General features: G+C 40.2%; 1 pseudogene across 1 annotated transcript; it reads right to left on the reverse strand.

Annotated features, from left to right (window-relative positions):
* Nucleotides 1-384: 384 nt before the first annotated feature.
* On the reverse strand, nt 385-4,383 carry LOC149827865 (pentatricopeptide repeat-containing protein At5g19020, mitochondrial pseudogene; annotated as a pseudogene). Its single transcript, XR_016434970.1, has 3 exons — nt 1,682-4,383; nt 1,391-1,603; nt 385-814 (listed from the first exon to the last, which is right to left on the reverse strand). The product of XR_016434970.1 is annotated as a pentatricopeptide repeat-containing protein At5g19020, mitochondrial pseudogene (transcript).
* Between the last annotated feature and the right edge of the window lie 8,057 nt (nt 4,384-12,440).

The following is a 12,440-nucleotide window of genomic DNA, read 5'->3' on the forward strand; positions in this document are numbered from 1 at the left end:
CTTTTATATTTTACTTGTTTTCCGCATCTGACTCTCCAAATGTGATCTACAAGTTGGTTTATTAAAAACAGCCTTTTTTCAGCCTTTAAATCATGTTTGTCCAACATGTATGTCACATTTTCCAGGATTTAAAAAAACAACAGCCTACAATGTACCAAATTTTCAACACCCAGAAAATTGTTTCGTTGAAAAAAGAAGAATCAAGGGTCAATTCTCTCTCTCTCTCTCTCTCTCTCTCTCTCTCTCTCTCTCTCTCTCTCTCTCTCTCTATCTCTCTCTCTCTATATATATATATATATATATATGGTACAATGACATGACATACACTATACAATATAAAAGATATGCAACCTACTTGGTGTATACAAGGTATAACAGCAGAAATTTTCTTGACAGGAATCTTCAGTGCCTATCAACATTCACTTTCTCAAAAATATCTTTAAAATGGTACAAAAGACTGGAACTAGCCTCAATGATCATTTTCACAAAATCAGGCCATCTTCAATGATGAACCATGATCTGTCTCCATCTCTAAAGCATCCTTGTCTCAGTCTCATTTGTGTAGGTGCTATCAACATTTTTTGATGATTAGCTTCCTACAAGAACCACTTTCCTCCACCTCAGAGCAACCCATTTTGCTAATAGCATTCTTAGAAACACAACAGTGCTTAACCACCTTGAGTGACAATTTGAGCCCTGAAGCTGGCGTTTCTCAGAGCATATAGAGACCTTCATCATCTGGTCATGTAGGAGCACAAGTTGATGGTGTTGATGTCATCATCAAAGGCAACCTCCTCTTCTTTTCAAGTAATTACTGCTGAAATGTCCACGATTACAGTCAAACAATTAAATATCCAAGATCATGGAGTAACTAATACTGACACACAAAATGGACTAGTGCATATTGAATAATAGGAAATACACTAGGAGATTACTGAACCATATGCCATAAATCTGACTGTACAACCACAGGAATGCTCTAGAATTAAAAGTCTACATGCTGAATCTTACATAGCAAATACATTCCAACCATTACAAATACTTTAGTCACTGTCTGCAGAATATCTGTTCCTCAAGTCAATAATTCAAAATGAATTCCCAGGCTTACAAAATCCTGTAAGCATGGCCAGCTTCATAACGGAAGAGACACTGGCCAAAAGTTTGTATGAATATACGTTTTGTAGAAATACAAAAATTAATATCTTCAACCATAAATAGGATATAAGAGAATATCAAAGAATTTATGACTTCATTCATGGGTATATGAGAATATGACCTAATGACTTTAGCTTTTGGTTATTACACTTTATGCAATTCAGTTTCATGTATATCAAAAAAATAAATACTAAAGGAAACAAAATATAAATACTAAATCAAGGAAGCGACAAACCTGTAAATCAAATTATTGGGGTGTACACCTCCAAAATCTTATACTAGATGTGCACCTCAAGAATGGAGAAAATGAAGTACATTAAGCCTTTTATAACTGGGAAAACAAAAACCAGTCCTCCATCCAAATCAAAAATTATGGATTAGATTTAAAACAAATGATGTTTTTCCCCAACTGTTGCATCCCTTGTTTTAGGAGTATGGCTGAGTGATCCTGATAAAAAGAAACAGCATTAGCAACTTGACAATAAAAATCATATATGAAATATAATGAACAGATTTCTCAGCCCACCTCCCTCAAATCTATTTGGGTTCGCATCTTCTCTAGTAGACCTTGAAGCTCGACAACCCATGCGCCTTCAGCAGCCTAACGGAAAAGGTTATCTTATACATGCCAGACACAACACAGGACGAGGAAACATGATGGTCAAAACCTAAGCTTTTCCTCACCTCCCATTTTATTATTCTTTCCTGAGTTTTCTGCAATGAGCAGATGTGCCGATCAAATCAGGAGGGAAGAGTGCATGAGCCCTTCTAACCGATCATTCTCCCTCTCATGCGAGAACCTGCCACAAACTCATGAACCATGTTGCCCACATCAATTGAGCTTGATCCTGGGGTGCGCAGACCCCTCCTAACATCCTTCATTCTGTTCCTAACATCTGCAACTCTCTCCCAGTCTCCAGCTTCAGCATACATGTTAGACAGTAGCAACTGACAGTCAATATTCCCTGGATCAAGCTCAAGTATCCGCTGAGTGACACGCTTGCCAACTTCAACATTCCCATGGCTCTTGCATGCCAACAAAAGTGCTCCCCATGTTGAGACTCCTGGGTTCATTGGCATACTGACAATCAGTTCCTCCGCCTCAACCAAGCATCCAGCATGACCAAAAAGGTCTACCATGCACCCATAGTGAGCAAGACTTGGTTCAATCCCATGGACTGTTTTCATCCAATTGAAAAAGTGCCATGCTACATCCAGCCAACCTGCATGGCGACATGCAGTAAGCAAGGCAAGGAATGTGATACCGTCCGGTGCCACCTTTGAAAGCTGCATCTTTGTAAACATGTCCAATGCATCCTTCTCACGTCCATTCAGTGCCAACCCACGAATCAAAGCATTCCATGCTGAACTACTCTTAGCTTTCAACAGATGGAAAACACCAATCGCAGTCTCTATGCTTCCACAGCGAGCATACATATCCACAACTGCAGCACCGAGATTGCAGTTCAGCTCAATTCCCTTCTTGTACATGTATGCATGAAGCCACTTGCCTTGATGCAATGCTGACAAGTCTGTACATCCCGATATTAAGCTTACCAGAGTGGCATAATCTGGCTCAAAGTCTGATTTTTGCATCTCAATGAAGAGTTCAAAAGCCTCACCGAGCTTCCCACTCTGTGTATACCCAGAAATCATAGTGTTCCATGACACAGAATCCCTTTCAGGCATCCTATTAAACAATCTTCGGGCATGGTCCACCAATCCACACCTACAAAACCCCATCACCAGCGCAGACCACCCCACAGCTTTTGTTTCATGCCTCTTGAACAGTTTCAATGCGTCGTCCATCAGCCCACATCCAGAGTAAAAATGAATCAAACTATTGTGCAATCTACTATCGTCCAACCCACACTTGATAACATAAACATGGATCTTTTTTCCTTCAAGAACTTTGATCAATCTAGTGCATGATGACAACACGCTAACAACAGTAACCTCGTTTGGTCTTACACTTGTAGTTCTCATCTTTTGAAACGTCATTAGCGCTTCGGTATAGCACCCACTTTGCAAACAACCAGAAATTAGAGCAGACCATGAGATCACATCTCTGTAAGGCATTTTGCTCAAGAGCTTTTGTGCTTCCTCCACTAAACCCATCCTTGAATATCCAGCGATCATTGCATTCCAAGCAATAGCATCTTGATGAACAATTCCATCAAAGATTCTGCGAGCAACACTTACGCTTCCACACATGGCATACATATGAACAATGCCATTTAGAACAAACGTATCCATAGCTAGGCTTTTAAACTTAAAAACATAAGAATGAATCTGCCTTCCGTATTCAAGTGAGCACAGACTTGCACAAGCTGACAGAGTTGTGGCCAAAATGCATCCATCAGGCCGACCAACCACCAAGAGAAATTCCGAAAATAGAGCTAGCACTTCGCCGTAACATCCCAACTGTTTATAACCATCCAGTGCCATACTCCACGAGACCAAATTCCTCTCAGGCATCTCCTCAAAAAGTTGACGGGCATGCTCAACAAACCCATCAAGAAAACACCCACGAATAATTGTGTTGTAACTCACGGTATCTGGCGAAGGTATTTCATCAAACACTTTCAGTGCAACTTCTGCTCCTTGGCAATTTAGGTACATCTGAAGCAAATTGTTCATCACAAAAACATCAGATCCAAATCCAAGCCTCAGAACGTGCCCGTGTATCTGTTGGCCGGGTTCAGGTTTCTTGTAAGCAGCACATGCCCCCAGAATAAATGGGTAGGTGTAAGAATCAGGCTTAAGTGATTGATGAAGCATCTGACGAAAGAAAAGGAGGGTGTTTTCTACTTGCAAAGACCTTGCGTAGCCGCGGATGATGGTGTTCCAAAGGAAGGGATCATTAGCAAGGTGACCAGCACCAACAGTAACAGCATGGAAGGAGAAGAGGGTGCGGGCATAACCCAGATTGCCATTTCTCGAGAGAGCACAGAAGTAAATAAGACGACGAAGGATGGCAGCGTCGGTTTGTATGAGTTGGGTGGTGATGGCAAGAGCATGTATCTGCATGAGTTCTCGCATGCATTTGCATCTCTCTGCATGGTGAGCAAGGAGGAGGGAGGAAGTGAAGCAGCCAAGAGGGGCAACGACATTTGCCGCTCTCGACTTCATGCTATCTCCTTCTCCTCCTCAGAGGAATCCTGTCCTGCAGGAGGCGTGGATCCGATTTCGAAAACCCATTTGGAATCCAAGTTTGTGATTAAGATTATCAACTTGTCAACTCAATCTGACCACAAAGATGTGATCATCACCGAACAAATGAATAGCAACTCTGCTAATTCAGAGCGTGACTGGTAGTGATAGTAGGCAATCGCAGCAGGGGGAGTGGGAGGAGCTCTATTGTACATCATCTGCATGTATCTCTCATTCATCCTGTGTTTCTTGATGTTGCTCACCATAGTCATGGGATTCTGCTGATAGACTACATTTTTTAAGCCATATCCTCCTAGCTTTCACGCAAGTAAGCATCAACAGCATTTAAAAAGAAGAAGAAGAAAAAAAAGCCCCCAGCTTCCAACGGCCAAATAACATCCTCCAAAACTTTTTTTGTTACCTTCAGAACGCTTTTTCGACACCCAAACCAGGGAGGCGGTGCTCGTCTCAGCCGAAGGCGATGGGGGTGTCGGGGCTCATCTCAACGGAGGCGGTTCTCGAACCAGGGGAGGCACCTCCGACGGTGCTCGGCGAGAGAGACAGAACAGAGGGGATCCAGGCGGCGGCGGCATGCTCGAAGCAGGGAGTTGTTCTCTTGCTTTTGCTCATGATTTGCTTTTACTTAACTTCTTTAGAAATTTGCTAGCAGTGCCTCCGGATTAGCCCCCTTAGTCACCAGACGTCACCTACACACTCTCAAAAAAATACAATCAAAATTTAAAAAATAAAAAATACAAAAAATCTTAAAACAAGAAAATTCTGAATTTTTTAAAAAAAATCAAAGTAATTCTCAGAACATGATTATAATGCTTTAAAAATTATAAAAAATAAATTTAACAATATCATGTTAGATGCCCCCCACCAAGGCACTCACCCAGGCACCTATATGCTGCTAGGTGCTAGGCCTGCAGATAAGTCACCTAGGTGCGCAGGTTAGCACCTATGTGTTGTTTTAACTACAAATTAGTTGCTTCCAAAAATCGAGTACACGTTTCAGAAAGTCCTTCCCGCTTTGGTTTACTGTTGGTTGAGGCACTTACAAGTGATTTTGGTGTTGGTCCTTGGTCTTGCCTTTGAAGGGACTGATCTTTTTTAGATCTGGCCAGGAACAAGGTTGGAAGCCAATTTCTCCTCCTTTTATGGGCTTGTTGGAACAGCTTTTGTCCCTTTTCCTTTGACATCAAATCCGTTGTGTTAGAATCAATGAAAAGGTTCTAGCCTAGTTTAGAAATTCCAAGAACAAATAACAATATAACATGAGAATGCAGGTACAACCTTTCCTGAAGATTGTGGATCAGGTTCTCCTAAGGAAGATTTTCCTTTCAATTTTAGGATGAGAAATCTTCGTTATGCTTCAGTGATCCAAGATATGGGCGAGAGGGGACACATTGACCGTGGCTCTGTTTCGGTGTTTGTGGTGTAAACTATTCAGCTGTCATGTGATGTAATCTGGATTGGATGGTGGATCTGAGATCCAGTCTTATTATGTTCTTTGTTTGTTTACTTTATTACCACTACTTGTATAGTATTTATTTATTTGTTAACAGGGGTATTTCTGTCATGTAAAAGATTGTATGTTTAATATATAAATGAAGAATAATAATCGTGCAAGCTTCAACCTTAATTTGCTATGTCTCCTTCTCTCTACCTTGCAGTGAGTTCTGATATGACTTAAGATTTATCATGGTATTAGTGCAAACCTACGTAACACAGACTTTTCTAACAGGGCACTAGGCATGCGAGTGTGGGTGCGACACTTGGACACGACTTCTTGTGTGTCAAGTTTAGTCAACCGTACTGAAGTTCATTTCTATCCAAAAATCGATTCAATTAACCATAACCAAGTCTAGTTTTATATATATATATACACACCTCTACACCAGTGGTGTTATTTTTTATTGATGAGGAAGAGCAATTAGGGGTGGCTAATGCACCGGGCCGTTGACCAGGCTCATTTACTAACCGGTTGAGTTTTGGCTTGATTCTTAACGGACTCGGGTTTGAATAGAAGCCCATGGCCTAGCTTGGCCCATTGGCTCAATGAGCCAATATGAAGTGGGCTGGGTCCAGCATGGCTCAATCTTAAAATGCATAAATGCTTGACTGAAATTATGGGTTAATGAGAGAATACTAAGTTTTCATGCAACTAATTCTTAATTAGTGCAACTAATTAGGTAAATAGTAATAATTAATAAATAGCAAGTTCCCATGCCACTAATTAAGTAAATAATAATAGTTATCCAAGTTACTATGTAATAGTTAACTTTTAAAAAATTTATATTATTAAAAATTAATAAATAACTCAGGCCCGTTAGGCCAACCCGAGCCCGACCCACGTATATAATGGGCCAGGTTTCACCCCAGTACCTAATGGGCTCAAGCCTAAAATCATGACCCAAACCCGGCCTATGACACGTCGAGTCGGCTTGGCCCATCGGGCTGCTGGGCCGGTTGCCCACCCCTAATAGCAATTGTAGATTGTTAATTTGATTTATTGCATGAATTTATACATGATGAATTTATGATATGATAATTGTTTTTATTTAATTAGTTTTAACTTAAAACTGTTAAAAATTATATATATACTCTCCCCGCACCCCGGCACCCAAGTTTTTTAAAGTGCCGCATCGTCGCATCCACACCTATGTGACATAGGTACAAACCATGATATTTGAGTAGGGCATGATTTATGTCGGACTTTGGTTTCAATCAAAGCAGATTACTGAGGTGATGTTATTTGTTATGTTTTATTTCTATTTTTTTGTTTGGTTTTTCTACTATTTGGATTTCTACATCTTACCTTGCGATTTTGGCATCTAATTTTGGAAATTTTGTACAGATCCATGGGGTTTTGATATCTAGATGCCTCTCTGATATAGGTGGATTTGATACAACTCACGTTGCTACACGGTATACGATAATTTGATACCCTTTTTTCTTTCTCTTTGCTTGATTTCCTTCTCAACGTTCTTTTTCAAAGAAAATCTTTAATTTTGCTTTCAGTTTGGTTAATATTAATGTGGTTTAGATGTTCTAGCTCATGCGTATGATAAAGTTGTTGTCAAGTTTATAGGGATGGATGTTGTTCTCTGCATTCTTACTCATGTTCAGGCAATTTGTTTGTTCTTTTCAGGTCTTACAATCTTTTGATGGTCAATGGCTCCATGAATCAACCACTTCAAAGTCTCATGTTCCTGCTTTTCTTCTTTTTCTCATGCCCTATGAGATAATAATTGATACCCAATTCTTCTTTCTATTGATTTCAAGATAGTGTGTTCACAAGTACAAAGGCTTTGTCAACAGTCTTGGATGGGCTTGGTTTGCATGTGCTTGTTTGTTGTTAGTTCTGACCCTCTTTGGTATTTTCTTCTTTCCTATCTCCATTTTTTATTTCTGACCTCTTCCATAAATAAAGAAAAAAAGAAAAAAGAAGTGGAATTAAAGCTTTCATTAGTTTATTGATAACCCTTATAACTTTTCTTTGCTTATTTATCATTCTTAGGTCTTGGCCTCTCTATGTGCCCTTGTTATTTCAGTTGCTATTTGTCAAAACCCAACCATTAGCCACATTATTGGAGAGTAGTTGTCTTCTTCTCTCACAGGCCAAAAGAAAGTAAAGAAAATATCAATAGAAAAACATAAAAAAGGAATCCTCCTTAACAGAGCTCTTCTTATGATGTAATGTCTTAATCTTTAAGACGGTTGTAGCTTGATTTTCAATGTAACCTTCCTATATATAAAAGCCAACTATTTGTTTTGTGATTTGTTTTTCAATTTGATCTTGTCTGTCATAAAATAGGCTTTAAGCAGATATTGTACCTTGTTTTTTCAACAAAAGTTGATTCCAAAATCATCCAATATGGGATCAAAGGAAGGTCCAAACCTCTTAGCCTAGACACCAACATTTTTTCGATACCAAAGAACAAAGGCCCTTAATTGAGAACCATGCTCATATCCTCCTCATTCTTTGTATTGATTATATAATAGTCTGTTTCCCTGCCTATAGGCATAAAGAATGACTCCTCTCCCCACCTGGACCCATAACATCTTGGCCTTTGTGTTGAGCATGAGGATGTTGAGGCAATTATATATGAACTTGCTAGCTAAACAGTACCTGTGGGCCCTAAGATTCTCTTCATTTTCATGGACCTCCTCAGTGATAGGAATGACCCTCTCTAGATCATGTAAGCTTTCAGGAGTTCTCTGATTACATGATACTCTTCTAGAAGAGATCTAGCTAATTAAGGAGCTCAATATATGTAGATATTTTTTTGTATGTTGATACATGTTACGTGCACAAAATTTTCTGAAATGTAGAGAAGTGACTAGGTTAGTGTGGAGAATGTGAAGATGCTAGCTTGATATGAAGGTGACTTTAGATTTCTTCATTTGCTGTTCTTCGCATTTGTCGTACTTTAAAACTTGAACATTTCTTGAAATAGATTAGCAAGTTAAACATACCTTTGTAGGGGCAAATAGAAGATAAAGGTTTATATCTATTAGAGTATTTGATGGCATACAAAATCCATTATGAAACATAAGATTTGTTGTTGATTTTGGTCATGCACCTTTTTATGATTAAGGAATTGATTTTTTTTTCATTGGCCTATGTAGCATGGAGCATAAAATTTGCAAAAATGTGTGAGGATATATTGTAGATGCAGAAAAAAATATACGAGTACCTTACATAAAAAATTTGGTTAAATTGGTATTCTCACTATAGAACTTATTTTTGTTGGGAAACAAGGTGCCCCTTCGTAAGTGCCTCTTCCCATACATCATACCTTTTGGTATGATGCATGGTGACCCTTCGGAAGTGCCTCTTCTCATACATCATACCTTTTGGTATGATGTAGGGTGACCCTTCGGAACTATCCTTTGGATACCTACATATACACCACATGATGGGGCAGTGGCTGTGTGTGAAATTGAAGGCTTACAGAGACCGGTCTCTGCTCATCCACTGTTTGAAGGTCTGTACTCATCGACAGGAGCAGTTCGGCTGAGGAGATCGTCCGTCTCTCGCATAAACGCCATGGCAGGGACATGTATGTGACGATATCTCTTCACCAACGTGTTATACACAATGTGTTTCTCCTATGATTCTCCACAATGTGGTATCATAGCCAGGTTATAGGTATGGTTCGTCCCCCTACGATCCATGTTTTTTCTTCTCTTTGTATTTCTGTTAAAACAGAAAAGAAGGAAAACAGGAACCAGTGTTTTTCCTTAGGGTTGGGTCCATTTTTGGAACCAGTTCTGACTCGGATCCTTTTGGATCTGAGTCAGATCCAGTTAGACTTGACCCGTAGAGAGACCCAATTTTATTAAACTGGGTCGAATCGTTCGTCTCGGGAATCAAACCGTTTCGGTTTGAGACCCGACTCGGCTATGCCATTTTTTCTCTTCTCTCGTGTCTCGGTCGACGACATCAGTCGTCGGGATACTGCTAAAAAAAATGAGAGAAGGAAAGGGCCTTACCGCCTGGACAATTGGATGCGAGGTCACCGCGGGCTGAAGCGCCAGAGAGGAGGGGGTTTATCGCCGAGAAATGGGTTTGATTCGGCATCCGAGGGATGTCTGCCGGTGTAAGGTGGCTGAGTGACGTCGGGAAAACCTTTTCCCGATGTTGTTCTGCTCCTTGCTGTCGGAGATGCCGGTCGTCGGAGGACCGACGTCCGCTTGCCGCTGCCTCGACTTTACCCCCCTTTTTGCTTTTGGGACGAGCCTCAACGCCGAGAAACGGCGATGCTTTGTGTTCCTTCAGAGGCGTCGGTCGCCGGTGGTCCGCCCGCCGGTCACCGATGGTCAGCCCACCAGTCGCTGGTGGTCGGCCCACCGCCAGCCGTTTCCCCCTTTTTTTCTCTCTGAGGTTTCGAGAAGAATGAAAATAAAACCCTAATAGGTTTTATTTTACTTTTTGGATCGGGTATGGTGTTTACAGACCCGATCCGGGGGGGTCATGACCCGACCCGTCTCGGGGTTCGGGTCTCCTTCAGATTCGGAGACCCGGACTCGCAACCCGGATCCAATAAAGCTTTCTGGATCCGGGTCTGACACTGTATCTGACCCGGACTAATGACCCGGTACCCGGATCCATTTGGATTTTGGATCCTGAATACTGTTCCTCATTGAACCTGACCCGATCGAGTTCCCGTACCGAATAACAGGGAACAAATCGGTTCCAGAACCGATCTGTTCGGAACTGGAAAAGCCCGTTCCAGAACAAATAAGTCTGGAACTGGACAAATCGGTTCCAAAACCGGTTCATCTGGTTCTGGGACCGGTTCTATCAGTTTCAGACTGGTTTCTTGTTTTCTGGGACCAGTTCTAGGCATAACTGAATTGGTTCTAGGCGTTTGAGGGTTGGTTCGATGTTTTATAAAACCGGTTTTTGACTGTTTTAGTACTTTTTTTATCGATTCAAAGCTTTTTCAAACCGATTTAGGGGTTTTTTTGACCGTTTCACTGCTTTATGACCGGTTCAGAAGCCATTTTCACTGTTTCTTCATTCTTTTTTAATATTTTATGTATAAAATGATCGGTTTGAATGATTATGGTGTCGGTTCAATGTTTTTGGGGCTCTCTTAGACCATTTTGGAGTATGGTTGTGATTGATTCATTCAGTTTAGAATCAATTAAGAAGTTTTAAGCACTTTACATGTATAACACTTAGTTTATTTCTCACATTATGTTATGATGCATGATGTTTTCATTAATGTCTTAGAAATATGTATTTTTGTGCATCATATGGACAATATTGACATAAAGAATGGTATTTGAATTATGATTAAAATGCATTTGTAATCACCAAAGTGATCAAATGTATGCTTAATTAAGTTATTTTGTACCAATAATGGGATGAGTCAATATTAGAATTGTGTTAGACTTGATTAAATGATGGACTGCCCAAAGGCAGTGATGTCATGTTCAGAGTCTAGGAGGATAAAATGAAAGGAATGTATCCCAGTACATGAAACATGTAGCACCCAAAGGTGCCATGTCGACTTGTCTCTGGCTACATGTCTTTTTCAGTTTTATCAAATAGTGGGAGGCGAAGTGCATTTGCGTGTTATGGGTACTCACCAAAGTGGGACCATAATGACCCCTAACATTTGCCTAGAAAAGTGTAAATGATAAAGAGGTCTTATTATTGCATTTACCTTTTCAAATCTTGAATGTGCTTGAATATTTATGTTCTTTTTGTCATTACAGTGTCCAATTCTGTGGTTTCTGATGGTCCAAGTCATATTCCTTTTCTAGACGGCTCAAATTTTAATGATTGGAAGGAAATTGTACAAATCACATTAGGTTATATGGATCTAGATTTAGCTCTGCGCAAGCCTGAGCCTGCACCTTTAACTGACAATAGTACAGCTGAACAGAAAATTGATTTTGATAAGTGGGAGCGCTCAAATAGACTTAGTCTACTTCTTTTGTAGTCTCGTGTGGCTAAGAATATCAGGAGCGCCATACCCACATGCAGAACAGTAAAAGAATTTCTGGAAGCTATAGAGGCACAGTTTGTCAGTTCACATAAAGCAAGGGCTAACACCTTTATGACAAGGTTAATATCTATGAAATATACCGGTGGGGGGAACATCCGATAATACATTCTAGAAATGAGAAATATGGTAACTCAATTGAATGACATGAAAGTCAGCATATCTGATTCCTTTCTGGTCCACTTAATAATGACATCTCTGCCTAGTGAATATGGACCTTTCAAGATCTCCTACAATACTCATAATGATGAATGAACATTCAATGACTTGATGTCCAAGTGTGTTGAGGAAGAAGAGAGACTGAAAGGAGAGAAGATACATAGTGCTCACGTATCTTCTCATAAAGGTCACAAAAGGCATGGACCAAAGAAGAATGTCTTTAAGAAAAAGGCAAAGAGGAACTCAGATGCGTCTGTGTCCAATGGGTCAGTCCCCAAGTCCCATGAAGAATCTTCTATCAAGTGCTTCTTTTGCAAGAAGAAGGGACATTTAAAGGCAGACTGCATGAGGCACAAGAAATGGCTGACAAAGAAAGGTAATTTGTCATTCGTCTCTCATGAATGTAATTTAATCAACATTCCAACTAATAGCTGGTGGATTGATTCG

Source organism: Nuphar pumila, chromosome 10 (assembly GCF_984573655.1).
Source record: "Nuphar pumila chromosome 10, dmNupPumi1.hap1.1, whole genome shotgun sequence".
NCBI classification, from domain to species: Eukaryota; Viridiplantae; Streptophyta; class Magnoliopsida; order Nymphaeales; family Nymphaeaceae; genus Nuphar; species Nuphar pumila.